Source organism: Sapajus apella, unplaced genomic scaffold (assembly GCF_009761245.1).
Source record: "Sapajus apella isolate SASKATOON/1434 unplaced genomic scaffold, GSC_monkey_1.0 scaffold18, whole genome shotgun sequence".
In the NCBI taxonomy this organism is placed as follows: domain Eukaryota; kingdom Metazoa; phylum Chordata; class Mammalia; order Primates; family Cebidae; genus Sapajus; species Sapajus apella.
This window is the reverse complement of record NW_022436958.1, coordinates 8,897,244-8,915,217: the sequence shown is the minus strand read 5'-3', so window position 1 is coordinate 8,915,217 and position 17,974 is coordinate 8,897,244. Positions and strand designations below refer to the sequence as shown.

Below are 17,974 nucleotides of genomic sequence, written 5' to 3'. Positions count from 1 at the left end.
TTTTGGTTAATATCTCTTAAATATGCACTCTCTAACGTTCTCAGAAGATACTTCAGTCTTTGACTGCCAGCTTAATTTTAGATGCACTATTGTTCTTTCCTAAAATTATCATATGGCATATGCTTAAAAATGTTGAATGAATTTTAACTTACTGGATGATGTGAATGTTCCAACTTGTTTTGCTAGAGCCAAAACAATCTTGAAGACTGCATAATAAAAGAAGCACAAATGGAGATCAGTAAACATTTTAACTAATTGCATTATTCACCTTTTCATGTTTTCAGCATATTATAGACATGATCTAATTGAATAACTAGTATAGATACCAACCCTTATCATAGTAGAATAACACCATTGTATAGTGCAGTTTAGGTCTTGAATAACACAAGAACAGCAATAATAAACCTGGTAACATAACACCCCTAAATGCATAGTCTGTGCCAGGAAGTATACACATTATTTTACACATTTGTAATATAACTTGACCTTCAACCCTCTGAAGTAGGTGTTATCAATATTCCCAATTTACAGATGAGAAAATTGAGAATTAGGGAATTATTATTGCTTATCATTTATTACACAGCCAGTAAGTGCTTGGCCAAAACCAGAACCCAGGTTTGTCTGATACCAATGTGACCTTCAGGCCAAACTGCATCCAATCAAAAGAGCTTTAAACACCGCCCCCCCAAAAAAAGTGAGACAGTCATGAACTATATTTCCTACAGTAGTGATGATTAGCATATTCACCTCCATTGAAAAGCCCATTATTTCAGTGGACCACTGGGAACAAAACACTATGGATTAAAGAAATGGTATATCATTCATACATATTAACTATTTTTCAAATATATGCAGAATCTGTTGGATTTGATAAAACATAAATTCACTATGAGTAAATTTTAATCGCCCTTCCACTACTATGGATTATTTTGATCAACAGATAATAGAAATACAACTATCAACGTGTTATGATCTAGAAAGTGTTGTTATATTGGAAAACCTATAAAACTGAAGAGTTTTCACAATCTTAATGAATGAAATGTTCTTCTAAGTAAGGGAAAAAGTAGTTATACATGCCTGTAATAGAAAAGTGTTATATAACACCTATAAAATATTCCATGCTTAAAAATCACCAACTTAGTTATTTCCCTTTTGTAAATTTGAAATCCAAGGTGCTAAATGTCTATTTTTCTTTGTTTTAAGAGAATAAAGAATCATACACAGGACTGAGAACCACATCTTGGCTTTCCACTCAGAGTTCAGCTCCTGAAACATACTAGAAATTTAATCAATATTTGTAAATAAATGTTCAGTTTGTGACCTGCATTCTGTGCTACCCTCCAGAGATCTTTTTATTTATTTTGTTAAAACATGAATGTCATTCTAGTTTGCTAAATTTAGAGCAGCAATATCTTAACAGTGTCCTTAATTAAAATTCAATAAAACCCCCACCATTTAAAAGTTAACATGGTCAAAACTGTGGGTGAGCTATGGAATCCAGAGATAAAGGCAGTTAAAGTAGATTTAACCACCTGTGAGGTGTAATAAACATGCTGAAATGCGTAGCCCAGAGTGTTTTCACTGCTATTTTAAAATTAAACACATACAAAAAAGTAAGGGACGTGTTTAGTTATGACCATTAACAAATTATCACATAACTGACAGCAAATCAGGAATAATTTGTAACTCCAGTGTTACTGTTAGAGTGTTACCACTGCAATGTTACCATTCAAAGTTATCTCTTAGAAAAATTTACGAATTTATCAGTCATATATCTATAAGAATTCTACCCATTATTTCAATAGTTTATTCTCAGTATCAGAATTAAAAAGATCTAGAAAGATGACTGGGTCCAAAAGGGAAAGTATGTCATTTAGAATACGAGATTTGTATGAATAAAATTACCTTTAGGTAATTCTATATTTTAAGAGTCTACATAATCATAACATAAACTTAGTCTACTGCAATTCACTCATCAAATACAACTCTGTGCTGGATATATCCATGTTCTAAAAGATTATACTCACCTCTGCCTCCTGAGTTCAAGCAATTCCCCTACTTCAGCCTCTCGAATAGCTGGGGTTACAGATGACTACACCATGCCTGGTTAATTTTTTGTATTTTTAGTAGAGACAGGATTTCACCCTGTTGACCAGGTTGGTCTTGAACTCCTGACTCCAGGTGATCCACCCACCTTGGCTTCCCAAAGTTCTGGGATTACAGGTGTGAGCCACTGTGCCTGGCCTGTAAAATAAATTAATTTCACACATGTCATGGAGTTAATTGGAAAAATAAATTAATCAACAAATATACATGAAAACAGTTTTATACCTGTGAAATAAATCATAAAATTGGTTATATCTGTTTTTTGAAATCCATTTATGTAAAAGACATCATTGCCTCATTTTAAAAACATTTTTCAAACGTTCATTTTGACAAGCATAGACTCAAATATATTTTCTTTTCTTTGGGGTGGGAGAAGAATAATAATTTATTCTTATTCTAGTTTATCCTTTTTTTCTTTTTTTTTTCTTTCATTTTAGGTTTTGGGGTACATGTGAAGAACATGCAAGATTGTTGCATAGGTACCCACATGGCAGTGTGATTTGCTGCCTTCCTCCCCTTCACCTGTATCTGGCATTTCTCGACTCAAATATATTTTCAATAGGACAAAATGATTACCATTTATGAAAATTTTAGTCTCCATTTATATAAAAAGGGGGAAGAGTGGTGTTAAGTCAGCTAACTCAAGCCAAATTCATTGGTCCTTAATTATTTGAGTACCTACTAGCTATAAATATCTTGTGTGATTACATGATATAAATATTTTCTTTACTTTTTCAATTTTTTCATCTACAAGATATTAAAATGACCAGTTGTTTCTCTTATTACATACAACTGCAAGTAACAAATTAATTTCACCTCTAACAATTGATAAAAGCTCTTAAGCATATTTATTAACCCATGCTACAGATACTTGAGGGTTTTTATGAGTCACACAGTGTGCTAGGAGTCATATGAATATAAATATTAGCCAAACCATGCACTTAAGGATCATGGATTGAATAATGGAGCTAAGAAAGATGCATCAGATATAGATGCAGATAAACATGCAGATTCACACACAGACGTATATGTGATCTATACTATAAGTTAAGAGTTCAGGCTGGGCACAGAAGCTCATGCCTGAAATCCCAGCATTTTGAGAGGTTGATGCGGGAGGAATGTTGAGCCCATGAGTCTGAGATTAGCCCAAGCAACACAGAATGAACCTGTCTAAAAAAAATTTAAATATTAGCCAGACATGGTAGCACAAGCCTGTGGTCTCAGCACTTGGGAGGCTGAGGTGGAAGGATCACTTAAGCCCTGGAGGTCGAGATTGCAGTGTGCCATACTCACACCACTGTACTCCAGTCTGGGTGACGGAGCAAGACTCTGTCTCTTAAAAAAAAAAAAAATGGAAAAAAAATGTGCCATCAAATATATACAAACATAAAAATTTCAATATTGATTCCTTCAGTGGAAGGATCAGGGAAGACTTCATGGAATATAGGGTCTTGGAATATCACGGCCCCACGGAATGCAAGACAGTAGAGGAAGCAAGCTTATTAGGCCCAGGAGCAGAAAAAACAACAGTGGGAGAGAGAGACACTGAATTGAGTTTGGACAAGAGTGGAGCAATTTGGCTAGAAAAGGGAGCCTAAAAGAAAGCATTTAGGAGGTAAGTTTGTTTAAAAAAAAAAGTAGAACCAAATCAGGAGAGGGCATCGAGAGTATCCACTAAAGGATGTTTAAAGTTTTGAAACTTTTGAGAAAGGATATGACATTTCACATTGCAGGAGAGGTTTCATGGGACTATTAAATTGGCAAATGTTCACAAAGTGAATTAAAACAAGAAAAGGCCAAAGAAGCAAAGAAAGGGGGCTATTGTAGCAGAAAGAGGCAGTGGAAATGGCGAGTAGGAAGTTAAGGAGGCCTGCACTTAGCTACAAGAATGACAGAGATAAAGAATGCTGTAAAGATATTTCAGAGAAACGATTGGCAAGGCACAGTAACCAGTTGGATTTAAAGTTAGAAATTCTATTTTTTTCTCTTGGCAAGTATTACCTGGCATTTATCCTGTAAATTTCCATGTCTGTTAGAGCTATTGGGGTAGCAATGTAAGGAAGGAGGGGAGATAGTGATTTGCCTATTCTTCTCTATCTTTTTGAGAACGATCCCAGAGTATCATGTGCTCACCATCCACCTAACTTTCTACCTAAACACTGACTACAGACTATACTTTTGCCTTTTGCCACCCCACTCCTGTCAATTCAAAAACACCTCCGCCGATGAGCCAGCATTCTGGAATCCCTAGCAAATGAATAGAGGTGGTGTGCCGAAAAACTGAAGTTAAAACACAGCAGTTTACAAAAGCACCAATAAGAGGTTAATGACAAATTTTTTAAGTATATTGTATCAAACATGTTCACATCCTAGGATGAATAATAAATAGAAATCAATAAAAGTCTAAACAAACAAAATCATCAAATCAATGAGAGGAAAATAAAAAGTAACAGAAGACCCCAAAAGTGTCAATAAATTTGGACAAATTTCAAATTAACTTCATTATATCAGTGCATCCGTACTCAGAATGTGTACAATCTGCCATGTTTTCTCCCACTCAGATTTTAAAATGTTTGCTTCCTTCCTTCTTTGAGTACTTGGTCTAATTAATTTCTGTGCTCTAATTTTTCAACACTTATTTTCTACTCTGCACTTACTCACTCCTTAAATGGAACTGAGCTATCATTTTCACTTGTGTGCTTATTCCCCTTTGCCCATTATGTTCCCTCTCAAATGATTTCAGAAAAGCCTCCGAATACCTGAGCACAAACAGCTTCAAAGGTTTTAACCAGTGATGTAAGTGATCAAGGTGCCAAATACATGGTCAGGATCTCCTTAAGTCTAAGGCTTTTGCCTTGATGTCTGCCAATCCCCTAGATTTTCTCAGGTCCTTGTGTCAGAGCATTTCCTTCATTTTTTCTTGGGAAATATTTCAAGTTCATGATATTTAAAGATATCCGTGGGTTCGGAAAAGTCTAGTACTTAAAGACAAACTGGCACTCCAGCATGATAGGGAAAATTAGTCATTCAAATTGAAAACTGAAAAATATATCTAAAAAGTAGGAGGGGTAAGTGCAGATGGGTAGAAAAGGTAAGGATAAGCTTGGTGGATGGGGGAAAATGATATTCTATCAAATCTTTCCTACAAGTGTGTCTCGTTTGGATGATGGTGCTTGAGCAGAATTTGGGGGTCAGTTTTTGTTCTATTCTCTCCCATTTTTAGAATAGGTTTGCCCAACATTATGACACACATGTTCCCAGTTACCATAATAGACTACATATGTAACTTTAACTACATCATTTCAGAGCTCCATTTGCAGATTCTACATTTTATTCATCTCAAAATCCCCCCACCCCAAAGGAGATAGGCTGTTAATCCCCATCCTCTGTGGGAAGCTTATGCTATGGCTGGCAAAATGTGAGAAAAAAAGGCTTTGTATTCCAGTTGCCATGTTAGCTGTGATACACACACATATACATTTCATCTCCAGTGTTGTTCTTCATTAATTCATTTTGGAATTTATAATGCAGCATTTCAGCATCGTCTTAGGGAAGCTCAGAGCAGATTTTTCTAGATGTGCAATGCACTCACTTTACACAGTGGAGTTTGCAGCTATAGTGAATAAGGGCATCTAAATTTGTACTCTTTAGGCTGAATCTTAAACTTTTGGTAAGCCCTGTGTGGAAACACATGCTCAGAACTTATCTCAGACAATCTGCATCTTCTAGTACTGAAAGGAACAATTAAAAGAGATTGACTCCCCATCTATCTAATGTGAAATCTAAGTGTAATGAGAAAATGAGAAAGTTCTAAATCACTTGAATAAATAGAGAATATGGTATTTTAATTTCATATCAATACTTTCTAGCTACGTTAAATTTAGATATATCTTTCTTGGTGACAGTGAAGAGTTAGTAAAAACAACTGTTTTCTTCTGTGTAAAAATTAGTAAAATATGTGGTTAAAGAGACATGTATCAGGAAAAGGGGAATATAAAAGTCAAATGATGATCAAAGGTTTTGACTATCACATTAAAATATCAGCACTTTGTATTTTGACACTTTTAGGAAGAAGTCTAATTCACAGTATGAGCTTTGTTTAACTAGCTGTATTCTAGCTTTGTTCCAAGAAATATTGTCTTGTTTATGACTGTTTAAAAATGTATACAAAGATGAGAGGGATTTTAAGAAAAGTTATTTAAAATAAACTTGGCTCTACAACTATAAGAAAACTTTACATGTATTAATAATTTATATGTTAATGTTTTCATACGACAATAATTTTCGAGATGTAAGTACAATTTTCTAAGAAAAACTTTCATGTGAGACAATATCTATGCATTTTTTCTCTAAAAATAAATTTAAAAACCATCAATTATTTTTATTCAGCCAGACATGGTGGCTTACACCTGTAATCTCATCACTTTGGGAGGCTGAGGCTGGTGGATCAACTGAGGTCAGGAGTTTGAGGCCAGCATGATCAACATTGTGAAACCCATCTTCACTAAAAATACAAAAATTAGCCAGGTGTGGGGGTACATGCCTGTAGTACCAGCTACTCGGGAGGCTGAGACAGAACTGCTTGAACCTAGGAGGCAGAGGTTGCAGTAAGCTGAAATCGTGCCACTGCACCCCAGCCTGGGTGACAGAGCAAGACTCTATCTCAAAAAAAAAAAAAAAAAAAAAAAAATTCAGCACACAAAAATATCAATTTTCGAAGTTAAAAATACTTTATTAATATGCAACTGCAATTTGATATGTTAAGTAGAGGAGAGATCATACTGAACGATCTTGTAACCTTTCTCTGCTTTTGCTTAGTTCTTAGAGGACTCAACAATGGGATTATTATATTCAACAGTATGATTTCTAAGACTTCAAGAAACATAATTTTTTTCTTATTTTAAAATTATAAATGTCATGACAAATAAAGAATAGTTTTCATTTAAATGACAATAAACAATATGCAAAAATACTGAGGCAGCCTTTAAAAAATCTTAAATATGAGCAAAATTTTACAGTAACTTTCCAAAGGAAAATAAAAACTTAGAAAACATGCTTATGAAACAGTAAGTTTTTAAAACTAGCAAGAATTTGAAAAATTATTTGAAGTTTTATTGGATCAATTTTACTTTCAGAATTTCATCAAATTTTATATGAACAAGAAAAATGGCATGAATATTTGCACAAAAGTCAGTTTATATAGGTTAAGTTTTCTCTCTGAATGTATCACCCCCATTTAGTATCTGATCAATTTCACGTGTATCAAGATTGGAAAGAGATTGCTATAATTAAAAGTAATATGCTTTTTTTTTTTGAAATGCAACTTAGAGACTGACAAAATTCCATATTGTACTGTGCATCCCTTAAATTTACCACTCTCATCTATCACTCTGAATTTCATACCAAATTGATTTTGACACATCACATTTGAATAAAACAGTGGAAGAACATGCATACTCATTTACACTTCAATATTAATTGTTACACTTTTCATGCACTAAATAAATGTACATACTTGATAAAACGCATGGGAATTGAGTCAAATTAGCCAAATATGCATTGTTAAAAAAAGTATTTCCCTATCTTGTGCATTGCTATATATTGGTATCTGGAAAGATATATGCTATAAATTATTATAGAAAATGATTTACATCTCTGTGTAAAATAATTCAAACAATATATTATTCCCAAACTAGTAAAGCACAATAACTTTTCACTGAGTTTAGATTGGAGTTGAGAAAATGCAATCTGTCTTTATTCCACAACTGAAAAAAAAGAGTGATATCCTAAGTTGAGAACCATTAAGTGAGCAGGTCACAACTTGTGCACTTTGTAGAGTTCAGGCAGGCCCAAACCTTAGGCAGCAAAATTCTCCTCAGGGTCAGTGACCTCTAACTATTGGAAAACCTATGAGAAGGGATGAAGAATAAAAACATAACAACCAATTAACTTTCTATAGAATATCCTTTTAAGATAGCTATGTCACTATAGACATTTTACATTTTACACCTTTGTAGGCCAAAATAATGTTCCCAAAGAATGTGGCTTAAAAAAGTAGGGAGGATTTGGTGACTAGTCCACCAATTTTCCTAATACTATCAAATCACAGCATGAAAAAATAACTTACAATTTAAATAATTAAGTTGCTGTCAGCATAAAAGTAGTTTTAAATTGAAATTTGAAACATACTACATATAATCTATGGTGTTTAAACTGGAATGATATATTTTTTAATGTAGCAATGACATTTGAGCCACCTAATAACAGAAGAGGAAAAAAAAAAAGCAAACATCTCCTTTAAAGGAAAGTAGTTTGTATGTGCACACAGGTATTGAAATTGTTAACTTAAGGACAAATACTAATGCTTCATTCAGCTGGAGGTCAAATGTCCTCAATGCACAAGGACATGTTTGCTCTTCAGGAGTAAATGAATGAAGCTACTAGGCCCTGACCTTCACAATGACCATGAGCCACCGTTATACACTTTTTGAAAGCAGCATTAAACAAACCTCCTGGGTCTTCCTTTAGAATTTACTTTTCCATAATCCTAGAACAGTATTTGTCAACCTGGGCAATACTGTCATTTTGACCCAGATAAATCTTTGTTGTGGAGGTCTGACTTGTACATTGTAAGAGGTTTAGCAGCATTCTTGATCTCTACCCACTAGATGCCAGTAATGTCCTCTTACCATTAAATAGTGATAATTTAAAATGTCTCCATACTTAAAAAGTGTGCCCTAAGGGACAAAATTGCTTCTGTTAACTGCTGTTCTAGATGAAGAGCACTAACCTTTGTTAAGGGCAGGCTTACTGAGGAAAGCAAGAAACAACAGCTGACAGCTTCAGAAAAGACGAAGAAATGAGACAAAACAGTGATATCAACTGGTTGCATAGCACTCTAGGGACATTTGGTTTAGGAGCTCCCATCACTAGTCTAAGCGTGAACACCACTTCAATAAATATAAGTGACAAATATTTTGTTCTGCATTAACACAGAGATGCCCTATAGCAAGATGATCTCTTAAGTTTTTGCCAGACAAGATAGCTGACGTTCACTGTGGTGATCCTGAGTCACTAAGAAATTGTTAAAAAAGTTTCTTCAGTGTAGCACACCGAAGAAGACAGAAAAGAAATAACATTTGAGGATTATTTCCATCAAAAGATTAAACTTTTCAAAATTCAGGGAAATTAATGTTTATCTGAAAAAAAATGCCTCTGTGCTGACATACATATTAGATTTTTCAAGACAAGGTTGAGAAGGAATATTTCCTTTCATTGGTGGCTGTTTAATTTATGGTTTAGAAGAGATATCCATAAAGCGAATGCCTTATCCCTGGTAAAATCCTACTATATTATGATGTATGCCTAATTTGTGTCACAGGTCTTGCCAAAGATGAATTTTACTAGTTCCTTCCTGTTAAAGGATGCCCAGGAAGATGCTATAGAGAGGTATGTGTTTGGGTAAGAAGAGGTTTCAAGGTCATATTCCAGAACCCAGGTCAAAGAAATTCATTGTGGAGAGAACCTACAAAGCAAAGCTAGGGTGAAAAATAGAAGAGGGAAACAGAAAGTACCAAAGGCCTCAGACTAAACAATAGAAAGCAAAAGAACTGTAGCATGCATCAGGACAGGGGAGGTCAGACTCCAGATAGGTCAAATTCTTATAGGCGGGTGTTGAACAATGAGAACACATGGACACAGGGAGGGGAGCACTACACACTGGGGTCAGTTGGGGGGAAATAGGGGAGGGACGGTGGGGGGTGGGAAGCTGGGGAGAGATAGCAAGGGGAGAAATGCCAGATGTAGGTGATGGGGAGGAAGGCAGCAAATCACACTGCCACGTGTGTTCCTATGCAACAATTTTGCATGTTCTTCACATGTACCCCAAAACCTAAAATGCAATAAAATAAAGGGGAAAAAAATAAATTTTGGAAATGTGGCTTTCAATAATTAAATGAGCAAGCCCAATTCCAAAGTCTTTATGGCAGTCTGAAACAAGATTACAGGAGTAAAAAAAAAAAAGTCAGACAGGTAACAATCTCTTCACCATGACCTTCAACAGGTTATGATGAGGAGAGAGTTGGCATAAGGACATTCTAGAGCAAGCAACAAAAGAGACTGGGAGGATGTCAATCATTATGTTCTTTATTCACTTGTATTTTAGATATTGAATCAATCTGCAAACATAGAGACAGACTTCAGTTTGGCTGGCAGAGAGAGATGTGTGTTTATCTGAGTTTAATCACTATGTAATTTTAACTTCTCTGATTCTTAGTTATTATATACAAAATAAGCACACATAATAGGTAAAACCCTTGTAAAATGAAAAATCATATTTGATTACATTTGTAGGTGATTAGCTAACAGTCTTCACCCAGTTCCCATTCTCAAATGAAGGCTTGTCAAACAAGGTTGGGGTTGCATAAGTGATTGCTTGTGGTCACTTGGGACTCTTTCAGGTCAGTATATGGTCACTTGTGCTAATATACATCTCAACGTCTCAAGTTTTTTGCTTTTTTGTGACAGAACAGGCCAACTAAAAAGCATTATTTTCATTAATTTTTAAAATTTTTTTGTTTTTTATTTTTGTGAGACAGAGTCTCACTCTGTCACCAGGTGCCAGGCTGGAGTGCAGTGGCGCAACCTCGGCTCACTGCAACCTCCACCTCCCGGGTTCAAGCAACTCTCCTGCCTCAGCCTCCCGAGTAGCTGTGACTACAGGCGTGCACCACCACGCCCAGCTAATTTTTTTTGTATTTTTAGTAGAGACGGGGTTTCACCATGTTGGCCAGGATGGTCTCAATCTCTTGACCTTGTGATCTGCCCGCCTCGGCCTCCCAAAGTGCTGGGATTACAAGCGTGAGCCACCGCACCCGGCCTATTTTCATTAATTTTGCAATAATACAACCCTGCATTTTCTGTGATTAATTTTTCTAGACACACTTTTGGTATTTTAGAGATGTTTTACAGTATCTACCTTATAGAGCAGTGGTCCCCAACCTTTTTGACACCAGGGACCAGTTTTGTAGAAGATGATTTTTCCATCGACCAGAGCGGATGGCTTCAGGATAAAACTGCTCCACCTCAGAAGATCATCAGACATTAGATTCTCATAAGGAATGTGCACCCTTAGACTCCTCACATGAACAGTTCACAATAGGGTTTGCACTTCTATGAGAATCTAATGCAGCCGTGGGCTCACATGAGGCAGAGCTCAGGCGGGAATGCCCACCCACCTCCGTTCACTTCCTGCTGTGCAGCCTGGTTCCTAACAGGCCACTGGTACCGGTTCATGGCCTGGGGTTTGGAGACCCCTATATACAGAGCCAAGCAAGGTAGATCTAGTTTGGCGGGACTTGGGGCTTATGCAATTTGAGGAAACATTTTTAGGAAAAAAAAATACAGGTATATACAAAATTATTAATAGGAAATTAGGTATAGAAGAGAATGCTCATTTAGAATGAGAAACAGAATTAAACTTTTTTTCTTAATGAGAACTAAAAAACAGAGCATTGGGAGGAGTCCTTGTAAGTGAATAGCCTTGAAATGTAAACTTCATTAGCTTCATGGTATATTTGCCTCTGGGGCTGGATGAGGATTAAAGAAGATTATGCATAAAAATACTTAATATCTGGTATTAACAACTTATCTTCAGTAAATGTGAGCATTATTATTCTCGTCAAAATAATCAATAATAGTGATTATGTGGAGTGTACCAAGTCACATGACATTTGAGGACTTGAGAGATTTAGGGGGAGGCTGCAATAATGGGTCACAGCAGTCCTATAACTGTCCCCTCTCTGAGAACGCTGCCCTTAGCAGCCCATCATGCAGAATAAGAGAATGTCAGCTGCAGAGGAGTCAAGTAAGGAAAGGAACCCCATCCTACTAACTGGCCTGATTAGTGAAGTCAACCTTCAGAAAAGCCAAATTGTCTTCTGGGCCTATAAAAAGAGAAAACTAAAGATGGAACTGTTTTTTAGGGACAAAAGCCACAAATATAATTTCAATACAATGTAATCAGATATATAGGTATGAATAGGGGAGAATATGGAGGAACAAAATAAAATGGGTAACTAATTTTGTTCAGAAACATTAGAGAAGAATCCTAGAGAAAGAGACATTTGATTCAAGTTCCAGGCTGGAGAAATGATTTGCAAAGGAAGAGGTGTGTGCCAGGTTAGACATCCAGTACCTTAGACTTGGGTTGGATGGCCGAAGATGAAACTGCAGGTGTAATTAGGACTGGGATTGCCTGCAATGTGAAGGTATTTGGCCTGAAGGGAATGGAGAACTAATTAAGTATTAATTTTTGTAAGTTGTATAGTAACAACCTTAGGGAAAGTGTTCGAGGGTCACTCTCAAAAAGGTAAAGGCCACCATTAGGGAGAGTGCCCTTGTGTAGGGGTACAGAGGCTGTAGCCTGCACAATTCCCAGGGAGTGTCATTCTCATGGACTACGGTGGGAACAACATTCCCTGGAATTCTCCACCACTTGCAAGGACAATAACCCATGAGAGGAAAAATAACAAGGAAGTTAACCAAACAGATGCAAAAAGGATAAAGAGTACCTAGAAATATTTCTGAGAGTCAGTTAGCAAATATGGGAGACCACAATTTAGTTTCCCAGATACTTGTTGCTGCTTTAAGGAAACAAAATTGAGGTTGTAGTCAACTTGAAAATAGAAGCCAATTAAATTTTTTAAAGCACCACAGGAAAAAATCATTCCTCCTTAGGACTTTCCATTGACAGACCCAATACTAGTGCTAAATAAATATTCAGGATTCCACATTGCCACAGTGAGAAGCTGGAGATTCACTGTGCTTCCCATTGAGTGCTCAGGATACTTAGCACTTCCCCTCCCGGACATTTCTTATTTGGAAAAACAAAAACAAAACAAAATAAACAGACAAAGGGAAACATCATTTGTTTCCATTTATAAGGAATTCAGGAAAGTCGCATTTGTCTCATTTTTCTTACCAGTTTCATCTACTATGGATTTCTAGAACTCACGTTCACATTACTTTTAGAGTCCAAAGAAATCCTCGGGTATAACAGAGCACCACAAGGCAGAAGAGCATCAAGTGTCTGCAGACAGCAGCCGTGTGGTAAATCCATTCTGGCCATTTAGTTAAAACCAGAGGTTTCATCTTCTCTTGATCTATTTCTAGTCAACACTTACCTGAACAAAACTTGAACTGCCAACAGAGCCCCAAAGTAGTAATACGCCACTGGCTCGAGACATTCTGGTGACACTTTTATCAAAATGGAATTCTCTTGCCTTCAACTGTATCAACCAGACCCAAAATAAGACAAATATGTTTATCTATAAATCCCCAGCAAGCTCATGGTTCATTTTCTGTCATTTCTTCCTTATAGGATTAATCACCAAAAAGCAGAAAATAAAGTCAACTGCTTTAAAACATTGGTCTTTTCACCTCCCTTCTATTCCTAACAGCCCTATTCCTATCATTCCTATCATCACAGGGCACCCTGATATTTAAAAAACACGACAGACTTTGCTGTTTACATTGTAATCTCCAGGGAGCTTTTTAGAAATGCAAGATCTCAGGCTCCACCCCAGACTTACTAAATCAGAGTCTGCGTCATAAGATCCCAGACAATACTGAGCCCAGTAAAGTCGGAGAAAGACTGTTCTGTTTCATGATAAACGAAACGACCAAAGTACCAAGCTGATTAGCTTAAGCAAAAACCACTTTAAATGCACACACATAACTAATAAACCTAATGACATGCACAAGTTTTTCAAACAAAAAATAATTTTGCCCTGAGGAAGTTCAAATAAAAGGATGAGAGAATGAGATACACAGAAAAGAAAAAAAGACCACCAAGAACACAGGAAAATGTAGACTCCAATTAAAGGCACTTAAGTTTCCAAGTTTTCAGACTGATTCCAATAATTCAACTCCTAAAGACTGCCCAAAATATACATGGAATTTGGTTCTTTCCCCTTATTTGCATGGGTAAATACCTTCCAACACCTCATATCATATTTTAAGATGAGATTATAGGCAATCTCAGGTGGTTAAAGTCATTTAGCCTTCAGCCTGGTACCTTATACTCCACCTGAGGCAGGCTGCGCTCCTTGGAAATGGGCTGCCTGTCGTGTCTTACTGTTTAATTATTATATTAACATATTGAAGCTTCCTTTGAATTAGCTCTTCTCTGTGTGTTTATTCTATAGAAAAGCCCTTCAGTGATTTGCAATGAAGGTAATTTTTCTTGTCAGCTTACTTCAAAAATCCAATAAGTATAAATCCAATGCAATTTGAGTTTTGCCAACATTTTGCTTCCATTTCATTCTGTTTTGTTTCCTTTGAATCTTTTCCCCTAAGTGCAAAGCTTCAATTTCTGAATGCAAAGCAGGCTGCAACTTTTCCCAGAATACACAGTGCTATTTTACTGCTCTGGCTCCTGAGATGTGGGGCACCTTTGCCCATGATGGGCAGAATCTGGCCTGCCTAGTAACACTACGTCAGAGCACACCATGAACTTTGGTCCACTTGGCAGAGGTTTGCATGTTGACTAATTGAAAACTGATGGACATCCATATCTAAGCATAAAGCAAGCGACTAAAAGCTTTTTTGGAGCATCGCACATATAAGACTGCCATCCCCAAATTCACAGTCATCTTTTTACCTGCTCCCTATGTCTAAACCTGTGGGGTTCTGGCAAGAGAATCTTGGTTAAAAAAAAAAACAAACAAAAAGAGACTGCAATATACTGCGACATTCTCAGTTAACATTCTCTTCTCTGGTGAAAGTCATTGCAAGTATTAAGTCCTGCTTCTGATTCTTTCAGCCACACCCCCACAGTATGACCTCCTCTTTAAAATTTTAGCATATGGTAAAGACTAAAGTTAAGGAATAAATATTGGTTTGAGTTATACGCATGCCCTCACAATTCTTTGTTGTTTAAGATTTAGGGACAAAACGGCTCCCTCAACAGGCTGTAAGTTCAGTCAAAGCAGGAATCATATTTTACTCATATTTGGAGTCCCTCTCCATAGCACTTGGACTAGACCTTGGTACCTAATTCCTGCTCAGAGAAGCTGCTGGATACGCTCAACTTTGCAACAAGAGGTTCACATTTCTTTTAGCTGTATCTGACATGAGAACAACAGGAAGAAAAGAAAAACCATATAGCAAAGCAAAGACTTCTACCCCAAAACCAAATTCAGAGTGCTAAGTAGATTAGGTATTTTAGTTCATTAATCTAGACCTGCCACCCAAAAAAACTTCCTAATTTTTCCTTCTGAACTAACTCTGTAAAACGTTTCTAGAAATCCTTCTTTGTAAAAATGTCTCCTAAATGAACTATAATCTTAAAATGATTTATCTTGTGGATTTTTTTTCCTCTTCTCAGTATTACAAACCCAGCCCAGCATCTCACCTAAATGGGACGGTGCTTTAGACACACACAGTCATTTTTATGACTAAGGGCTACTGTCAAGTTAAACAAAATGACTTTTATAATTCAAGATCTCAGGGGAGAAAGTAGAAGACAAATGAGCAGTGGCTACAAGAACCACAATGTAACCTCATTTTAATCACCAGCATTCACCCCTTACTGTGTGCACAGCTGATAGCTTGGTGAGCAGACTCAGAATAGGTCAGTTCCAACCAAGTTCAAGTCAAGTGGTGGCAAGCTAGAGATACGGTGGTAGAGTCCAGTGATTACAAACACTGGCTTTGAACTCAGGCAAGCCTGCAGCCCCTGGCTTATCTCATGTGGCACTTAACAATAAAACACAAAGGGAGATTAAGGACAGAGTCCTCAGGCAGACAGAGGTATTTCATTGAAAGGCAATAAAAGAGGTAGCATCAGGGAACATCAGCAACAGGATTCATTGTCAACTTTGTTCTTCAATCTGCAGGTTTCAATTGTCAGGTATTTTTTATTCCTGTTTCAGTGCAACTGAACAATATTTGAGTGCCTACTTTGTGCTAAGCACCAAGATATCTCAGCTACTCATAGCCCACAGTCAGGCCAGGGAGAGAGACAATAAACCTTAATAAAATAACAATTGTGAAGCAACACGAAAACTTGACAGAAAATATGAATAAAGTGTGAAACAAATAAAGAAGCAATAAATCTGACTATGAATAGAAGGTCACATTTTAGGCAGGTCTTCAAGCAGAGGAAGAGTCTGCCAGGCAGAAAAAAAAAAAAATCTAAGTGGAAGAACTAAAAGCAGATTCTGAGAGCTTGGCAAGTCCCAGAAATTGTAAAATATCCAGCTATATTCAGAACAGAGAAAGAATGAAGTCAAGGCCAAAAAGATAGGGATGGGGTGAAGGCTCTTGCAGGAAATGCAAAGGAATTTGACTGTGTTTAAGGTGATGGATGACAACTGCTGAGGTAAAATTTAATAGAACCATGTCTCTGCTTTAGAAGGCTGTGTTTCCCCCCAAAAATCATTCAATTTAATGATATGCCAAGTCATACATTTCCTCTGCAAGGGCCTTACTATTGGATCTTTCTCTCTCTCGTCTCTCTCTCTCTCTCTCGTCTCTCTCTCTCTCTCTCATTAATACTGGCTTTTTCTCTCTCTGGATGTCTAGCATAACCTTCTGAAACATCACCTGGATACTAATCTCTATTCCTTGAATCCATTATTTGCACGGGAGCCAAAGTTTAAACTTCAATGACTCCAAGGTCTTGAATTGTCTGTGTGTGTGTGTGTGTGTGTGTGTGTGTGTGTGTGTGTGTGTGTGTGTCTATCTAGAAGTTCTAGTCATGTGATGCCCATAAATAAAACAATGTGGGAAAAGAAACTGCCTATTGCTGAGGACAGAAGCCCAGCATCCTACTAGATGAATCTGAAATCCCCAGTGGACTGCTTAAAATTAGCTCCTCACCAAGTATTCTAAGTATTATCCAAAATGGTGTCAGCCACCTTCTTTGGACCATTTCACTTTTATTCGTCCATTTGAACCATGTGCTGTTACCAAACACATCTGTAATTTCTCAGTCTCAGATCTTTTTCAACACTGTCCCCAACAAGAGGAATGCTTGCATCTTACACTCTCATACCACCTGTAATATCCCACTCTTCTTTCAGGTCCTTAGCCTCAGCTGGTGCTGCCCAGCAGAACTTTCTGCATTGATAGAAATGTTCTATATCTGTATTATCCAAAAGATAGTCATTAGTCACATATGGCTATTAAGAACTTGAGCTATGGTTAGTGTAATTAAGAAAACAACTTTCTAATTTTATTTCATTTTAATTAACTCAAATTTAAACTTAAATAGCCTTGTGTGGCTAGAGGTTACCAGACAGGCCTAGGCTAGCAATTATCCCATTACTTTGTTTTGATACAGACCTGAAACAGATTTATTTTTTAAATGATGTCTTGTGGCAAATAATGAAGCTATAGGGGCAGATTATTTGGATTCTAATCTGGTGATATGGTTTGGCTATGCCCACACCCAAATCTCATCTTGAATGGTAGCTCCCATAATTCCCACATGTTGTGGAAGGGACCCAGTAGGATGCAAGTGAATCATGAGGGTGAGTCTTTCTTGTGCTGTTCTCAAGATGGTAAATAAGTCTCATGAGACTTGATGGTTTAATAAAGGGGAGTTCCCCTGCACATGCTCTCTTTGCTTGCCTCCATATGAGATGCGACTTTGTTCTGCCTTTGCTTTCACCATGATTGTGAGGCCTCCCCAGCCTTGTGGAACTGTGAGTCTATTTAACCTCTTTCCTCTATAAATTACCTAGTCTCTGGTATATCTTTATTAGCATCAAGAGAACAGACTAATATATCTGGCTTCTTCATTTGGAAGGGATTTAAGATTGGACATTGTACTTAACTTTTCTTTGCCTCAATTTTACCATTG

At 36.9% G+C, this 17,974-nt stretch overlaps 1 long non-coding RNA gene across 1 annotated transcript in view; it reads right to left on the bottom strand.

Moving 5' to 3' along the window:
* Positions 1–17,974, bottom strand: part of LOC116556892 — a 391,699-nt gene that overhangs the window by 66,134 nt on the left and 307,591 nt on the right. Inside the window, exon 5 of the long non-coding RNA XR_004271230.1 lies at positions 153–206. This is a non-coding gene — a long non-coding RNA (uncharacterized LOC116556892). The remainder of the gene's footprint in view (positions 1–152; positions 207–17,974) is intronic.